This window comes from Salmo salar, chromosome 16 (genome assembly GCF_965601325.2).
Source record: "Salmo salar chromosome 16, fSalSal1, whole genome shotgun sequence".
Lineage (NCBI taxonomy): Eukaryota > Metazoa > Chordata > Actinopteri > Salmoniformes > Salmonidae > Salmo > Salmo salar.
Window position 1 is genome coordinate 41018176 of NC_138306.1, and position 19538 is coordinate 41037713.

Sequence of the window (19538 nt, forward strand, 5' to 3'; positions counted from 1 at the left end):
ACTAAATATTTGTATTGATTGTAGCTATATCTGGCATTGTATTAGCTAGCTGTATTGATGCAGTTCCATCCGTGGCTGTGGGTCTGTGTTTCATCTTCTTTTAGCCAGGTAACATGGCTAGCTAGCCATGCAAGGGATATAAGTAAGCTATGCTAGCTAGCTGCTAGCCACACTGACTCAGCTAGCTAGCGTGTTAGGCTGACTGTCATTGAGATTACAGCTTGCAGCAAGCTAACTCACTGAATGCCACATCAATTTCATTTCATACAAGGTGAAAATAAGTAATTTGTCAAATGTGTAACTTTGGCATTAGCAAGCACCCGACAATTCATTGATGAAGAAGCGTGTCAGTAGTAGTGAGGAGTCGATCGACTCCCATTTCTGGTTGTCAAGATAGCGGAATCGACTCCTAGGATTCAGTATTTTAGCAATTTAGGAAACTATTTGCCGTACACAAACTCTAGCATCTTTCACAGCAAAGAAAGAGCAAGATAGCAAGAGATGGGAGGGGGCACAGCCAGGCACGGGTAGACGTGTCCGCCACCAGGCAGACCGTCAGAACCGTGCATTGGTAATAAGAAGATGTAGACTATCGCAATGCTGTGTCGCCATTTCTTGGCTTGCAATGTCTCGCGCAAGTTCACGAGGAGCAGGCGAGGGAACGCGAGTCGGGGCAGTCAGAACCACATCTTTAATCTGTATCTAGAAATGTCTTGTCTAGCATAGCAATGCCTCGTAAATTATCCAAAAACATTAACGTGTATATTAGGCTATCAATGAGTATGGCTACGCTGTTCTTCGTGATGCCAGTGAATTGAAGTTGAACATCGGCAAATGCATCAGTTTAATTAGCCCTAAATGTGTGATTAAAAACTATTGTGCCCAGTTAATTTAATGAAACCCTGGCTGTTGATGTCCTAGGTCAGGGCTCTCCAACCCTGTGTCACCCCAACCCCAGTTATAACTAACCTGATTCAGTTTATCAACCAACAAATGATTGAATCAGATGCGCTAGATTAGGTTTGGAGTGAAAACCTACAGGTTAATAGCTCTACACGAACAGCGTCGGAGAGACCTGTCCTAGGCAATAGATCGCAAAGCATCATCCCCGCTAAACTTTTTGGAAATGGCAAATTTTAAACTTTGTCATCCAGTTTCTCACAATTGCAAATACGACTCAGCAACCCAAATTAGCAGGATGGGGGGAATTGTTATTAGGAAAATCGTCTACCATGGATTGCTAAAATAATGATTATGATCGCAATTCATCAATTGACATTTTATGGGGAGACCTATACATTTGACAGCCAAGCCCGAGTTATCCGTCTAGCCTATTATCGTCTAGACATGACTTTGAAATATTTTCACACCTACAATAAAAAACACACGGCTTCCGTTATGAGTCTATTATTAGATTTTTTTTTAAAAAGACAGCAGAAATATCACAGAAATATTCTAGTTTCTACACATCACCTAGGCCATTTATATGCTAAATTGATGAGCAAATGGGCAGCATCATGCTCATGTCAGTCCTCCAGAACGCAAATGTAGTCTTCCTAGTAAATCTGCAATAATGAGTTGGTGTGTGCGCATCCGTTTGTGTATTTTGGGAGTCGAGCAAGAGTCGACTCCTACGACTCAAGGCCAAAAATCCTGGAGCCGTGCACCACTGACTGACAGTGACGCCGCCCTGTAGCGTGTACAATATGGGCAGGTATAGTTTAGCTGTCTAGCTAGCTACTATCTTTGAAATAAATCTGAAGAATGCATTCAAGGATTTGAAAAGGAAACGCCTTGTTTTATTCATAACATTTTTTCCCCCAGTTTGTCTTATTTTTCTAATAACTGTATGCAATACTTGCCTGCCTGATCCGAGTTCTACCCAGGCCATGATTCTATAGGTCTACTTTGAGGTATACTTGAAAAGAAAAGGAGAGCTGCACACTCTAGGAGCTCAGATGCAATCATTTAATAACCTTATAACCAATGTTTCGACAGACAAGCTGTCTTCATCAGGGTATAACTTTGAGGTATAGCCTAGGTTACCTATACTGTAGTCTATTCAGAAAGATTAAAAAAAAGGTTATGTATGATGGCTGTGCTGCAATGTTTACAATCCTCTGCAATGGCCAGATGAGAACATTTCATATAGCTGAATTTGAATACACAGTCTAGGTTTTCTCCTCTTGCTATTTTTCTTGACTGTCAACACTGTGGACTGATTCCAAATCCCTTCATCCGACAGTGCCAGAAACCCACTTGATTAAACCTTTTCTGCATGTCTTCTCTTCTGTTGAGGGCTCTGGAAATAATGAGGTTTGTGACGGTTTGGCTCATCTCTGAAATGTTGGTGATAATGTCTTTAAAATCACTTTTCTTATCACTGTATTTTTGGAAGCAAAACTGATGGTTGAAAAAAGGAATTTGCCTACTAGGCCATTGCAGTTCCTTATTATCTGTATTTTTGTACGTTTGTTGATGTGATCTCATTTAATCTGTTTTAGCCAGGGAATACGATGATAAATAGCGTCATTGCTAGGCCTAACTCTGGCAATTTGACACTGATGTGAGAACTACAAATACTGAGTAATGTGCAATGCTCCTGTCAACTAAATGAGGTGAATATATTTCTGAAATTCACCCCAGCCCAGTTTCACTTTTTGGGGAGATTTATTGATACATTACACATTTCTGAAAGCACAAGCTCGTATTTCACATTAAAATGTGGGCCTAACTTTATTTACAGTGCAGTCAACATGCATTTCATGTCACATAACATACTTTATTAGCGGTTGCGTAATAGCAGAATGTGCTACGTCGGGAATGTGTGCAATGGATTTCCTCCTAACGTGTGTGTATGTGTGGAGTTGCTGAGCCAGCTGTGTCAGTCCTTTTATGTTATGTTCATTTCTCTACCAGCTGGTCCTCTTTCAATCTTCCAGCTTTGACATACAGTTATCATGTCCCTTGTGAGAAAAGCGCTGACTCTGACAAGAGGCAAGGCAATACTTCAGGACAAGACTCCCATGAATCAGTCTAGGGAGGGGCATGCAGGAGTGTTGCTGCTCAGCTATGGGTGAAAATAAAAGTTCAGTTTGAGTGTGCACATTGCACTGAATGTACAGGAATGCTTGCATGGAGATCTTCACACAAATTGTTTTCTTATGTAGAGAAGTGTAGACTAAACGGAAGCCATGCTATTCTGCCACTGGGATTTGTACTAGTACAGTATATCCTATTGCAGAAATAGGCTAAGATAGAGCTGGGACGGTAAACCAAAAATGATCGACACTGACCATTTTGCTGATATCGTTTATGATAATATACTGAACAAAAATATAAACGCAACATGTAAAGCGTAGGTCCCATGTATCATGAGATGAAATAAAAGATCCCAGAAATGTTCCATACGCACAAAAAGTTTTTCTCTCAACTTTTGTGCACAAATGTTTACATCCCTTTTATTGAGCATTTTTCCTTTGCCAAGATTTTCCATCCACCTGACAGGTGTGGCATATCAAGAAGCTGATTAAACAGCATAATCATTACACAGGTCCACCTTGTGCCGGGGACAATAAAAAGCTCTCCAAAATGTGCACACAACGCAATGCCACAGAAGTATTTTTATTTATACAAGTTGAGGGAACGTGCAATTGGCATGCTGACTGCAGGAATGTCCACCAGAGGTGTTGCCAGAGAATTTAATGTTAATTTCTCTACCATAAGTCACCTCCAACGTTGTTTTAGAGTATTTGGCAGTACTTCCAACTGGCCACACAACTGCAGGCCACGTGTAACCACACCAGCCCAGGACCTCCACATTCGGCTTCTTTACCTGTGGGATTGTCTGAGACCAGTCACCAGGACAGCTGACGAAATTGAGGAGTATTTCTCTCTAATAAAGCCCTTTTGTGGGGAAAAACTCATTCTGATTGGCTGGGCCTGGCTTCTCAGTGGGTGGGCTTGTCTCCGAAGTGGGTGGGCCAATGCCCTCCTCATGGCTGCACCCCTGCCCAGTCATGTGGAATCTGTAGATATGGGCCAAATGTATTTATTTAAATTGTCTGATTTCCTTATATGAACTGTAACTCAGTGAAAATTGTTGCATTTCTAATTTTGTTCAGTATAGTAGCCTATACTAGAGAAATTTGAAGTTTGAAATAAAATAAGCTTGGGCATATGGGTGATTTAATGGCGCAATTGATGGCTACAACAGTTTTAAAGAATAATAAATACAAGTGTACACATTGTTGTAAACTTGTTCTATTCATCGTTATAGCATCAACTCCAGCAATTTATCACAATATGGATTGTTGTCCATTAGCCCAGATCTAGGCTAATATAGGCATTCTTACCCACCAAGGCCAAAATCAACCCGCATTTGGCGGGTGTTAATTTCTCACCCTAAGGCTAACTGATGGAGTGTTAGCGAAATGTTCGCAATTTGACAAATTAAGTTTAATTTAGAATAGCAAGTAAGTGAAAACACAGCTTTCCACAGACATGCAATGAAAGCTTTCCGTGTAAGAATGCCAACTGACGTAGAGAGAATTCAGTCACATAGTCACGGAAATCGATCAGCGTCCCTGGGGATGTTTGATACAGCTTGATATCTCTAACTACATTCTTTGGAGAGCAAATTAGGGTTGTTTTTCAGGAAACCAACAATGTCCCATCACGTGTGACTAACCAAATAAAATTGTATTTGGCACAGGCGCTGAATACAACAGGCGTAGACCTTTGTGAAACGCTTACTTACAAGCCCATAACCAACAATGCAGTTTTTAAAAAAGCAAACAATTAAAGAGCAGCAGTAAAATAACAGCGAGGCTATATACAGGGGGTACCGGTACAGAGTCAATGTGTGGGGACACCGGTTAGTCAAGGTAGTATGTGCATGTTGTTACACATGCCTCTTGGAGGGAACGCAACACCTTGCTACACTCAACTCCCCGTGGAGTGAAAGAGGTATGGGATTGCAGGTGCGGTAAGGATGACAGAGAATTTTACCGTTACTGGGAATTTATTTCCTCCTTCATACGGTAATTTGTGGAAATGGGGCTGGATGGAACCAAAGCAAAGAAAGTTAGAGCCCCCTCTCCTACCTCAACACCACCCGGCAAGCCAACCAAAATACATGAGGTGGTCCGCCCAGGACTTACCTAGTGTGCATAGACATAAATACTACGGGTATATGTATGCCCGCAGGCCTCTTGCCTAAGCACTCCCAAGGTGCCTTCCCCCTGGGAACAAAAACAGAATAATTACTAACGTAAGTAAGCAATTTCAATAAACACAGTCCTTCTGACATACGTCTGCAGGACCGGCTACAAAATACTTTACAACAATGATACAGGACATACCAAGAAGCTCTCTCTTTCCTAACAGAGGAACACTGGCTTTTAAAGCTGGAGAAGGAGTTGGTAATTGAAGACAGCTGTATCTCCTGACGAGAGGGCGGGGTCAGATCTCCACTCATCGATGGGGATCGACCAATCAGCTACTTAGAATTTCAGGAAGCCATCCTGAAACACACACATACAACCAAACCCACACACAGAAACTGGGGAACGTAACGCATGTAGGTAGAGTTTTTAAAGTGACTATGCATAGATAATAACAGAGAGTAGCAGCAGTGTAAAAGACGGGGGACAATGCAAATAGTCTGTGTAGCCATTTGATTAGATGTTCAGGAGTCTTATGGCTTGGGGGTAGAAGCTGTTTAGAAGCCTCTTGGACCTAGACTTGGTGCTCCGGTACCGCTTGCCATGTGGTAGCAGAGAGAGTCTATGACTAGGGTGGCTGGAGTCTTTGAAAACATTTTTAGGGCCTTCCTCTGACACTGCCTGGTATATGGCAGGAAGCTTGGCCCTAGTGATGTACTGGGCTGTACGCACTACCCTCTGTAGTGCCTTGCGGTCGGAGGCCGAGCAGTTTCCATACCAGGCAGTGATGCAACCAGTCAGGATGCTCTCGATGGTGCAGTTGTAGAACCTTTTGAGGATCTGAGGACCCATGACACATTTTTTCAGTCTCCTGAGGGGGAATAGGTTTTGTTGTGCCCTCTTCACGACTGTCTTGATGTGCTTGGACCATGCTAGTTTGTTGGTGATGTGGACACCAAGGAACTTGAAGCTCTCAACCTGCCCCACTACAGCCCTGTCGATGAGAATGGGGGCCGTGTTAAGGATCAGCGTGGCGTATGTGTTGTTACCTACCCTTACCACCAGGGGGCAGCCTGTCAGGAAGTCCAGGACCTAGTTGCAGAGGGAGGTGTTTAGTCCCAGGGTCCTTAGCTTAGTGATGAGCTTTGAGGGCACTATGGTGTTGAACGCTCAGCTGTAGTCAATGAATAGCATTCTCACATAGGTGTTCCTTTTGTCCAGGTGGGAAAGGGCAGTGTGGACTGCAATAGAGATGACATCATCTGTGGAATGTAGGGCGGTATGGATGATCATTTAAGCTACTGGTGATATCTCCCCAACCTGACGCTCCTGTCGTGTAAAAATTCAACCTGAGATTATTTGGCTTCCCTGCTGATATTTGTCTGTTTTATTGAAGTTATGTCAGGAAGAATTCTTTCTAACATTCCAGGTCCTTTCGCTCTGCTATCTTGACTTCACAGTCAAGTCTAAATTTAGCTACTAGTCTTTCACTCATACTTTCACCCGCACACACCCATTAAAGTCGTGTGTGTGTGTGCCATGCCTTATGGTGTAGATCTTCCAATTCCGAGGTTCAGCTGTTGCAGCTGATAAGCCATAATGGACTGATTTGTAGGTGCTCCAGCACAGGCCAACTTCATCTGCTGTCTGCTCAGAATGGCTCTGTCCTTGGCCATTGTTTGGTCAGATAAGAGATCATAAAGGTGCATGCTTAGTTGACAGCCTGACCATTCTAAATAAGTAGAGTAGGCCAAACCATCCCACCAATAGGCCAAGGCTATTCATTATATCATCATAACTTATGGAAAGAGAAACAAGCATACATTGAAAAATGTAGGCGCCACGCACTCAAAGAAATTTAGCAGCACAATGAAAAAGTATTTGAGATATTAAAGTTAGAATCTCACATTTTTATAGGTATATTGGTGCTCCTAAGTTTTCATTCCAGGTAGCACAGTAAAATATTTAGGGGCATATGTAAGTAAAATGGTCACACTGTAGAGCCCTGTAATCAGAATGTTACTGCTGAATAAGGGTAAGATCTCACTGATCTGTGGTTGATTGGGCCTATTGTTCTGTGATAATGTTTTCTGTAATATATGGACTCTCCATTAGAGCTGGGACATTAAACCAAAAATGATTGACACCGATCACTTATCACAGGCATTTTTCTGATATTGTTCATTGCGATAAGTAGCCTATACTTGACTAATGTGAAGTTTGACACTTTGTGTGCTGTTATGGGTGATTGTTAATGGGACAATTGGTGGCTACAACCATAAGTAGTAGTAGTAGTTTTTAAAGGATGATAATAATAATAAAAACAGTGTTGCACATGAATGTTAAACTTATCGTTCTATTTATCATTATCGCATCAATTCAGGCAATTTATCCCGATATCTATTTTTTTTGTCCATATCGTCCAGCTCTACTCTCCATATTGTTGAGTGTTAATTCTACATGAGATCATCACATTACTTAGTGAGAATATGGTGTGGGGTTAACCGTGGCTCATGAAATAACCAGCTCACCATTTTGTTCCATTCAGGCCTTCACACTCAAGCAACTGTCATTTTTCTCTTTAGATCAATGAACAGTTCCCCTGTCAGGCTGACATCATTCATCTCACTTAGGCATACCCTACCTCCTCTCCTTGGTTCTCTCCTTCCTCTAGCCTCATCCTCCCCTCTCCTTGGTTCTCTCCTGCCCCCAGCCTCATCCTCCGCTCTCCTTGGTTCTCTCCTGCCCCCAGCCTCATCCTCCCCTCTCCTTGGTTCTCTCCTGCCCCCAGCCTCATCCTCTCATCTCCTTGGTTCTCTCCTGCCCCCAGCCTCATCCTCCCCTCTCCTTGGTTCTCTCCTGCCCCCAGCCTCATCCTCTCCTCTCCTTGGTTCTCTCCTGCCCCCAGCCTCATCCTCTCATCTCCTTGGTTCTCTCCTGCCCCCAGGCTCATCCTCCCCTCTCCTTGGTTCTCTCCTGCCCCCAGCCTCATCCTCCCATCTCCTTGGTTCTCTCCTGCCCCCAGCCTCATCCTCTCCTCTCCTTGGTTCTCTCCTGCCCCCAGCCTCATCCTCCCCTCTCCTTGGTTCTCTCCTGCCCCCAGCCTCATCCTCCCCTCTCCTTGGTTCTCTCCTGCCCCCAGCCTCACCCCCGGCCTCCTGCCCCGCCTCACCTCTCCTTGGTTCTCTCCTGCCCCCAGCCTCATCCTCTCCTCTCCTTGGTTCTCTCCTGCCCCCAGCCTCATCCTCCCCTCTCCTTGGTACTCTCCTGCCCCCAGCCTCATCCTCTCCTCTCCTTGGTTCTCTCCTGCCCCCAGCCTCTCCTCTCCTTGGTTCTCTCCTGCCCCCAGCCTCATCCTCTCCTCTCCTTGGTTCTCTCCTGCCCCCAGCCTCATCCTCCCCTCTCCTTGGTTCTCTCCTGCCCCCAGCCTCATCCTCCCCTCTCCTTGGTTCTCTCCTGCCCCCAGCCTCATCCTCTCCTTGGTTCTCTCCTGCCCCCAGCCTCATCCTCTCCTTGGTTCTCTCCTGCCCCCAGCCTCATCCTCTCATCTCCTTGGTTCTCTCCGGCCCCAGGCTCATCCTCCCCTCTCCTTGGTACTCTCCTGCCCCCAGCCTCATCCTCTCCTCTCCTTGGTTCTCTCCTGCCCCCAGCCTCTCCTCTCCTTGGTTCTCTCCTGCCCCCAGCCTCAGAGTCCACACTTGTACCACACCTCTCCCCTCCCCTTTTGAGTCAGTGAATTCCTTGGCTCAGCCACTCGTTCCTCAGCATTTATCCCTCTCTCCTTATCTCTCCCTCTCTGTTCTCTTCTGTAGGCTGCTGCTGTCAGAAATGCTGACTGTGGCACAATGGTGTGCCCACTACCATTGATTCATCTGCATCCCTCACGTTATTTCCTCTTTCTCACTCTGGAGCGACGTGCCACTCTCAGGGTTTCCTTAAATCTTGCTGGCCAAATTTAGGCCAGAACTTTCTGTCCAGGACTTAGACTGGAGTCCTCCTGGATCTTTTTCAGCCAGATTTCTTAGTCCTTATGACGTAGAAGTTGTGTGCTTGCTTGCATATCCAGACGTAAGCATTGCCTCAAAGTATGTGGGTAAATAGACTAGATGGGAACATCCTTGTTTTTTGGCTGTTTGTTTGGCTACCCTTGTCCATAGGTTTTCATGTAAGCCCAGTTTTCCATTTTAGTTATTTTGAAAAATCATGGAGGCACCATCGTCATTACCTGTACTCTGTGTGTGTCAGTCTGCAGGTGAGGGCTGAGCTCAACTTCAGTTCAGACTTTATTACACTGATAACTTCAATGTCACGCTGCCCTGTTGTGTACCCTCAGAGGACTTTCAAACCAAAAGGTGCTGTTGATTCTAATTACAAGGTGGGTGCTGTGCACACTATCAAGTGGAGCTATTATCATTTCATATCCTCTTACTAAAGTCTGAGAGAATCCAGAGCTATTTGAAGCTAGCTCGGTCCCCGCTAAACCCTCTATCAACATTTTTCCAGATTATTGTTCCTTTTTTGTTGTTGTGGATTATCTCCTCCTGTCTCCCACTCTAATGCCTCTGTATTTTATCTTCAAAGATGTTAGGACTTCAAAGTCCAGAGTCTGCATGACACAGTGAAGTGTTTAGACTGGGAATTCTCTGTTTCACTGTTCAAGTGTTTATATTAAGGAGAGTTTATCTCAGTCTTCACTGCTTTACCAGTCTCTAAATATGAAGGCAGATTGTGGAACGGTTTCTCCTAAAGCATGGGAGGTATTCAGCGGTGATAGTTCACACGGGTAATGTTTTGAGAGCAGTAGTCATCTGTGCAAAAGCCACTTCATTTTGTCTGCTAAAGGCTCTGTGGTACACCGGATTATTTATGACAGTATCATTCAATGACTCATCATTATGGGTCAGAATCCAGACATTATCATACAACTCCTCAGGGGCCAGTAATATCAACTATATTGCTGGCCTGCTAGCAGCCATTCTGCACGGACCTCTAAGACCCACAAGAAAGTAACCTGCTCTAGTAAAGTAGATCTGAATTATGTCTTAGTCAGATGGCCACACAGGTTAGCATAACTCAATCAATTATTTACTGCACTGAATATTCTACTTTACAGGCTAGGTTTACATCCAATTGACAACTGATTTTCATGCGAATATTCTAATATCTGCATAAAGAAATTATGCACATTTTCCCACCAGTGGTGTTTCCACTAAATGGAATTGTTGCAGATAAAAGTCAGTGCATGATCACATAGTGCACACAAAATGTACTTTTTCACTTAAGTTTTCATGTACTGAATAAAAATCTAAATTTCAATGTGTTTCCATCACATTTTCAACTCTACTGTCACAAATGTGCCTACTCGGCCTCCTGAGTGGCGCAGCAGTCTAACATGCTGAGCAGACCGGACACGTCGCGTGCGCGAGCGTTGCAAAATAAATGTAGAAATCCATGTTATTCAATTATTGCACCCACACTGCTCGCACGCACCAACGAGCGTCTGCGTTGCCAAGGGCTAAAATAGAAGTCATTCCTATTTCTGACGCAGATCACACTGCAAGTCCTGCCTCTCCCATCTCCTCATTGGTTTATAGAAGCAGGTACCCATGTGACATCTCCTCATTGGTTTATAGAAGCAGGTACCCACGTGCATCTCCTCATTGGTTATACCCACGTGGGTGATTGAAAGGCAAACTGTTTTGCCGGTTCTCGTGGTAATACTATGAAAGTGTAGATGCGATCACCATATAAATTCAAAGATGAAAAAGCCTGGAAGGAGGAGAGATGACTAGAAACAATTCAGTTGACCGTTTTATGTGTGGATTAATTGTCGGAGTAGAGGACCTTGTGCATTTCAGGTAAAATAACAACTCAATGTTTATATCCCAGGACAAATTAGCTAGCAACAGCAAGCTAGCTAAATAGGACAAATTAGGTAGCAAGTGCAAGCTAGCTAGCTAAATTGCCATACATGTTTAATGCTTTTCGACCTGTCCCAAAATGTATGTAATTGGTTCAGAGTTTGTTTTGATATTTTAACCTGCGTGTCGTGATGGCGTTTGGTGTGGGGGGACAAAATAAATGTATGTACAATAGCGCACGATTGCGCACGCGCGCAGCCGGTTTGGGTTCCGTGTAAGGCACTGCATCGCAGTGCTAGAGGCGTCACTACAAATCCGGGTTTGATCCTGGGCTGTGTCACAGCCAGCCGCGACTGGGAGACCCATGAGGCGGCGCACAATTGGCCCAGCGTCGTCCGGGTTAGGGGAGGGTTTGGCCGGCTGGAATGTCCTTGTCCCATCGTGCTCTTGATGAATCTGAGCACATAGCGACCACATCTGGCGACCGGGCGCATGCACACTGACTTCAATTACCAGCTGTACGACGTTTCCTCCAACACATTGGTGCGGCTGGCTTCCGGGTTAAGCGAGCTGTGTGTCAAGAAGCAGTGCAGCATGGCGGGGTCGTGTTTCAGAGGACGCATGGCTTTCGACCTTCACCTCTCCCGAGTCTGTCCGTGAGTTGCAGCGATGGGAAAAGACTGTAACTACCAATTTGGATATGACAAAATTGGGGAGAAAAAGGGGAAAAAAGTGCCCTCCCTAAATTGTTTTATTTTTTAAAATATATATATTTATAACAAATGTGCCTATTCTCGTCTTGGCACGTGCGCTCTAGCCAACAGTTTCCAGATACAGTGTGGGTAGGCTAGTCTATATGATGAGATTATTATGGATAAGAGCGAGAATATTTTATTTGTCAAAGCATCGATCATCATATCACCAGAAAAATACCATAAATATTTATTGGAGAGGAGAATCAAGATCACTGTGTACTTTCACAACCCTGACAAGTTAATCATAGTTTACAGTATTTAATCTGTAGCCTAATAAATTGCATGGTTTCCCGAGTCGTAGTGGGAGGACCACACACCATGCCATCGCGTGACTCCATTTACTTCGATATCATGGTTGTTCAATCAATATTTGCGCATAAAATCATTTCCACCGTCATTTCTCGCATAATTACTTTTACTGACACTAAATGATCCCATGTCGAACAAACAAATGATCTGTCGGTATTTATAAAATTGTACAGAAACTTTATCTTTCCATCACAGTTGTCCTGTTCTTTTTATATATACGGTATGACTTTACTCTCATAAAAACTATGTATGCAAACATGGTTACTGTAACTGATGAATGCAGACCTTGAGTCAGGGCATCATTGATGCAATGTTTCACAAAGTAGAGAGATATACTGGAGGGGTTATGAATCTTTAATGGTAGTGAACAGTGAGGAAATTCATTCATTATACAGCGGAGCTGGCGAACTTACTGAACCTTCTCTCTACTGGTTGCCATTCATTCAAAGCCATCTCTATCATTCATGACTCTTAGACCATGGAGTTGGCGTTAGTCAGTGATTGATTTCAGTGTTTGGCAGAAGTTGTGTGTAAAACATTACACAATCATTTTTTATCACTTACCCACATGTTACTATATTTTGCTGTTAGGTCTTGTTGCTATGCATAAGACATTTTTGTCTGGATTTATCCTTACTCTCTAGAAGCTGTCATCTTTCTCCATACTTCAGCAGTCAAGATTTACACTCAGACTGCCCTTCCCAGCCTTTTTGCATTCAGCAGGGTTCAGTACACATTCAATGATTTCTGTCTAAGTGCACAAGCAGGAGACCTTTACACATAGGCTAGGCCTAGGAGGAGGGCTCAGGAGAAAGTTTCAGCTCAGTAAGGCTCACATCTTTGAAGGATGAGTCAAACCGAGTCAGGCCTCAGGCTGTTGCACAGGGTGGAGATATTGTCTCAACATGACTGTTAGCCTGGAGTCCATTGTAATGCAGTATTTGCACAGACATGGGCTGAGCATTGAGAAAACCGATCCGTTTTTTGGGGGGGTGAACCAATAGCTGTGCTGAAATGAGAACAACATGGATGTCAGTTCGGTTGGCAAGGAGCTGGTGGATGAGAGTAAAGGACCGGAATGGTCGGTAGTGGAAAGACTCTCTACAGCTCCTGCTGTCTCTAACTCTGAATGATCGGCTATGAAAAGCCAACTGACATTTACTCCTGATGTGCTGACCTGTTGCACCCTCTACGATCACTGTGATTACTATTATTTGACCCTGCTGGTCAAAAAGTACAGATCGGATTCCTTAGTTTTAATGTTAGAGAATGTGTCCCATATGCACTGCAGTGTTTTAAATGCCATAGAATGGGACATGTAGCTGCTCAGTGTAAAGGAAAGAAAAGATGTGTGGGAGAAGTTAGGGATTTATTTGTTTTTTAATTTTATTTTCATGGTAGTACAGAATTTAGCAGATCATGGTTGATAGTACATTCCAACGCAGTAGGTGGCGCCATGCACTTTAAAAGTTTTTGTGGACCGCCATGATTTCATAGAAGAAGACGACACTTGACTGGCAATTTTTTTTTAAATTATGTAAATTCTCCAGGATGTACTAGATTTCATATAGCTAGCAACACATATAATAGGTGAGATATCGAGACAGAGAAGTTGCTCGCTACAGGTTCACAATTTTGGATGTAGGGCATACGGCCGAGAGCGCTATGGTGGAGTGTTTCAAGAGAGTTCTTTTGGATCCAAACTGCTGCTGAAGACCCTTGATTTACCACTGCCAGCTGTCCTGCCAGGTACAACAATGCCAAGTCCTTATGTTTTCCTGGGAGATGCAACGTTCCCCCCACATGAGAACCTCTTGCGCCCTTATCCAGGAATGTTGATAATAGAATGTTGGAATTCATTTCACTTTTTCTGTTTCTAATTCTCCTTGTAACATACATGTGTGCATCTCTATATGAGAAATGCCATTTTATCAAGGCTTTTGGAATATGGTTGAAAATGTTTGTTTTTAATATATATATATATATATATATATATAACTGAACAAAATATAAACGCAACATGTAAAGTGTTGGTCCCATGTTTCTTGAGCTGAAATAAAAGATCCATATGCACAAAAATATTATTACTCTCAAATTCTGTGTTTACATCCCTGTTAGTGAGAATTTGTCCTTTGCCAAGATAATCCATCTACCTGACAGGTGTGGCATATCAAGAAGCTGATTGAACAGCATTATCATTATACAGGTGCACCTTGTGTTAGGGACAATAAAAGGCCACTCTAAAATGTGCAGTTTTGTCACACAACATGCTCAGATTCATGATGTTTTGAAGGAGCATGCAATTGGCACACTGCCGGTGGAAAGGCTACTTTCTATTTCTTTGCCTTGAAGAACTTGTTGCGAACCCTACCCCACTTCTTTGTAAAGGTGGTTGGGTCGGAGCCCAGCATCTCCGCAGTCTCCTCTCCATGAATTGCCATTTAGATGCTGGTCTTTATATAATGCTTGGCAAGAACCGTAGTGGTGAAGGTACTTTACCTCCTCGGTCAATCGATGATCTAAGTTGTCATTCGCCACGTTGATTCCACACTGAGTTTTGGCTGAATTGCCAAGAAGAAGAAACTCATCACCCCCGGCCTCACAGATGAAGGAGCGTAGACTTTGGCTGGCCTTGAGAAAAAATGTGTGCACGAACAGCCGACAAAACCCCAGCGAACACCAAAACAAACAAAAATGTCATGGTAATATATGCATGAACTGTTCCGGACTGTTCCGGTTGGGAAGCATGCGGTCGTCTTTACACTATGCCAAAACTGAACTTGGATCCACGTTAAGTCTTCCGCATGCTTCCCAGCCAGAACAGTTCAGAAGAGTTCATGCATATGATGACATTTTGTGCCGTTTTTGTTCATTTTGGACTTTTTATGCTTTTCGGGGCACACAAACATTTTTCTGGAGGCAAGCCGAAGTCGGTAGCCGAAGTCTCCGCCCCTTTGTGGGTGATTGGTCAACAGTAGGTATTCTTCAATAAAGCCTTTATCATTCAATGAGAGACGACTCGTTTTCATGCACATTTTTTAATTGAGAAATACTGCACCAAATGAAGTAAAATTGAGTGACTGTCAATTTATGACCAGATTTTTTGCGTTATCTTAAATTAATTCAGACTATTTTGAGGAAGTGGATAATGGCGACGGTGTCTCAAAATGGACAAACAGTACTATTGCAGCTTTTTTCTTGTTTTTCAAGATAATGTTTTTTAAGGGAGTATGCGGGCATGCTTGTTCTGTTCTCCTAGTCGAGTTCGGCTAGCTGCCAGCCGAACTGAAGCATGCTGACGCCTTTAGGTAGCAATAATATCCTTTGTCACCATTGTCTTACGACACGACATATGGCCCGAACCAGCCATGAATATTTAATAAATAATTTTAACGTTTCTTTCCAGAAAATGTCTCACTTACATGATTGTATAACTAGCAAATTAGTGTTGAAGTTGAGGGTGCAGTATTTTTGTTTGGCAATGAGGACCAAAATTAGCATAGTTCAGTTAGTTTAGCCAGGGACAACTGGCGAAAACAAGCTCGGGACAGGATACAGCTGGGTGCACCTGCGCACTAGGCTAATTCCAGGGGAGTTCAGAAATCAGCATTTTCAAAACGCAGACCATCAAAAAAAAATCTGTTTTTTAACCATTTCATCTGCGTTTTTATATTGAAAGTCAAGTTTTTTTGTTTGCTTCAGTAGAGTGATCAGGGCCGAGCAACTATAGTTTTTTCTTCACACAAAATACATTAGTGCAACAACAACAAAAATAGGCATAACATAAACTCAGCAAAGAAAGAAACGTCCTCTCACAGTCAACTGCATTTATTTTCAGCAAACTTAACATGCTTAAATATTTATATGAACATAACAAGATTCAACAACTGAGACATAAACTGAAAAAGTTCCACAGACATGTGACTAACAGAAATTGAATAATGTGTCCCTGAACAAAGGGGGGTCAAAAGTAACAGTATCTGGTGTGGCCACCAGCTGAATTAAGTACTGCAGTGCATCTCCTCCTCATGGACTGCACCAGATTTGCCAGTTCTTGCTGTGAGATGTTACCCCACTCTTCCACCAAGGCACCTGAAAGTTCCCAGACATTTCTGGGGGGAATGGCCCTAGCCCTCAACCTCCAATCCAACAGGTCCCAGACGTGCTCAATGGGATTGAGATCCGGGCGCTTCTGCCCCCATGGCAGAACACTGACATTCCTGTCTTGCAGGAAATCACGCACAGAATGAGCAGTATGGCTGGTGGCATCAGGATGAGCCTGCAGGAAGGGTACCACATGAGGGAGGAGGATGTCTTCCCTGTAACACACAGCGTTGAGATTGCCTGCAATGACAACAAGCTCAGTCCGATGATGCTGTGACACACCGCCACAGACCATGACTGACCCTCCGCCTCCATATCAATCCCACTCCAGAGTACAGGTCTCGGTGTAACACTCATTCTTTCGACGATAAACGCAACTCCAACAATCACCCCTGGTGAGACAAAACCACAACTCGTCAGTGAAGAGCACTTTTTGCCAGTCCTGTCTGGTCCAGCGACGGTGGGTTTGTGCCCATAGGCGACGTTGTATCCTGTGATGTCTGGTGAGGACCTGCCTTACAACAGTTCTACAAGCCCTCAGTCCAGCCTCTCTCAGCTTATTGCGGACAGTCTGAGCACTGATGGAGGGATTGTCCGTTCTTGGTGTAACTCGGGCAGTTGTTGTTGCCATCCTGTACCTGTCCCGCAGGTGTGATGTTCGGATGTACCGATCCTGTGCAGGTGTTGTTACACGTGGTCTGCCACTGCGAGGACGATCAGCTGTCCGTCCTGTCTCCCTGTAGCGCTGTCTTAGGCGTCTCACGGTACGGACATTGCAATTTATTGCCCTGGCCACATCTGCAGTCCTCATGCCTCTGTAACAGTAACAGTGTAGGTTCCGTCCCTCTCTTCGCCCCAACCCAGGCTCGAACCAGGGACCCTTGCACACATCAACAACTGACACCCACCGAAGCATCGTTACCCATCGCGCCACAAAAGCCGCGGCCCTTGCAACGCAAGGGGAAACCCTACTTCAAGTCTCAGAGCGAGTGACGTCACTGATTGAAATGCTATTAGCGTGCACCACCGCTAACTAACTAGCCATTTCACATCGGTTACACCTCCTTGCAGCATGCCTAAGGCACGTTCACGCAGATGAGCAGGGACCCTGGGCATCTTTCTTTTGGTGTTTTTCAGAGTCAGTAAAAAGGCCTCTTTAGTGTCATAAGTTTTCATAACTATGACCTTAATTGCCTACTGTCTGTAAGCTGTTAGTGTCTTAACGACCGTTCCACAGGTGCATGTCCATTAATTGTTTATGGTTCATTGAACAAGCATGGGAAACAGTGTTTAAACCCTTTACAATGAAGATCTGTGAAGTTATTTGGATTTTTACGAATTATCTTTGAAAGACAGGGTCCTGAAAAAGGGACGTTTCTTTTTTTGCTGAGTTTAGCTTAATTTTCATCAGATGACAACAGAAGTGCAACGCTGTTTGTCTAGCAACCACACAAATGAGCTTACAATGAAAAAGTAATATCTTTCTTGCGGGAACAATGCATGGCCATTCTATTTCTAACTCAACTTGTAGTTTTTATGCCATGATATCAGTAGCTGGTGGCGAGAAGTTTGATTAAACAATTCAGAATGAAATTAATACATCAGATGACAAATATTTAAGGAGAGCGTATCGATATATACAATCCCGAAATCAGCAGTAACTGTCAATAGTAAAAACAAAGCTTTTAAAATATGTTTGAGTGAACCTGAATCCAGAAAATGTATGCTAATGTCGCTTCCGGACACGGTAGATACCTCCTCACCACTGTATCAGTAAAAAAGCACATCCCCTTCATTATCAACGCATCGTGCCAACAACAACAAAATATCATTTCCCCGACTCTGAATGCAGGAGGACTTGGTACAGTCAGACTATCTGACTGTACCTAGCCACACATTTCACAAGTTTGTCTCTGACATGGAAGGGCATGTTTTTAGCTCCTTATTCAACCGTAGTCCCTCCATATAAAGCTGTAGTTGAGCGATCTATGGTCAGCCTCTTGCAGAGCCCAGATAAGGTCCTTTGTAGCTCAGTTGGTGGAGCATGGTGCTTGTAACGCCAGGGTAATGGGTTTGATTCCCGTGACCACCCGTACGTAAAATGTATGCACGCGTGACTGTAAGTCACTTTGGAGAAAAGTGTCCTCCAAATGGCATATTTTATATATTGTTGTTTTAACCAGCCTAACCCAGGAATTTGGGAAGGTGTGCATTGCTACTGTCGCGCCCATACAGCGTTTACGCTATGGCTCCTGTGTCAGACAGACTCTGGTCAAGGTAAACAAGAGCATAAGCTCTTAATCACCAGAGGAAAATGTGCTGCTCTCATCCATCACCACCCTGATTATTCATGGTGTAAACTGAATGAAACAGAACCAAGCTACTGCACATCCTCTTTAACTGCCATGCTCCCCTAAGTTCACCCTAAAAGGACTTTCATGCTGCTCACAACAACTCTCTGCAGTTTTTGGGATCAGTGAGGGATAACCACTCAGATCCGATCCAAGGACCCAGTAAGTGATGAAAACAGAAATTGCATAAGTGTGTGTGTGTGTGTGTTTGTGTGTGTGTGTGTGTGTGTGTGTGTGATCCCATCTCCTCTCTGCCTGGAGGTCTGAGCTGTTTTTAACTCCGCCTAAGGAGCAGGACGCAGCTCTGCTCCCGGTGGCCCTGCAGAAGCACACATCTCCCTAAGGGAGGATATGCTTACACACACAGCCAAAGAATTGGTGCTCATAGGACTAGTTAAACAATCCTCTGTCTACTTGACAGTGTGGGAAAGTAAACCAAAGCCCCTAAAATAAAGGTTTATTTTTACAACATGATCTAGATTTGTGCTCAGTTCACCCGTCCTCCTGACAGATTCACATATTTAGTTGTTCCAATATTGACACGTTCTCTGCAGATGTTCATATCCTGTCTACTGTAGGTCTCGGAACAGATGAGTCCTATTCCTTAGAATACCACATAATGTCACAACATTAGGTCTGATAAACTGGCTATGATGAAGCCCAACAAACCAATCGATGTGTGCTGGAGCATGATGTTCAACAAACCACAGTCTGTCCCAGCCGAGCAGGGTTTCTGGGTGAATGACAGAGTAATGCTGGGTCCATCTCCATCATTCCCATTGAGACCGATGGGAGAGAGCATTAAAACAGCAGGGCTCCACTCAGGCAGGCAGTGTTATAGCCATAAGGAGGTTAGGTTAGAGCCATGTAGAAGGAAGAGAAGCAGAGCACTGACTGGCTTTTACTGCTGCATTTCATGAGTGTCAAGTCCTTACTTGTTTTGAGTGTTGGGAGTTCAGGTGGAGCTTCGCACTTCATCAAACAAAGGAAAGG

General features: G+C 43.9%; 1 protein-coding gene across 2 annotated transcripts in view; it reads left to right on the plus strand.

The window, feature by feature from the left end:
- The window catches only part of LOC106573576 (phosphatidylinositol 4-phosphate 5-kinase type-1 gamma), a 79476-nt gene that overhangs the window by 609 nt on the left and 59329 nt on the right, over positions 1–19538 (plus strand). The window lies entirely within an intron of this gene.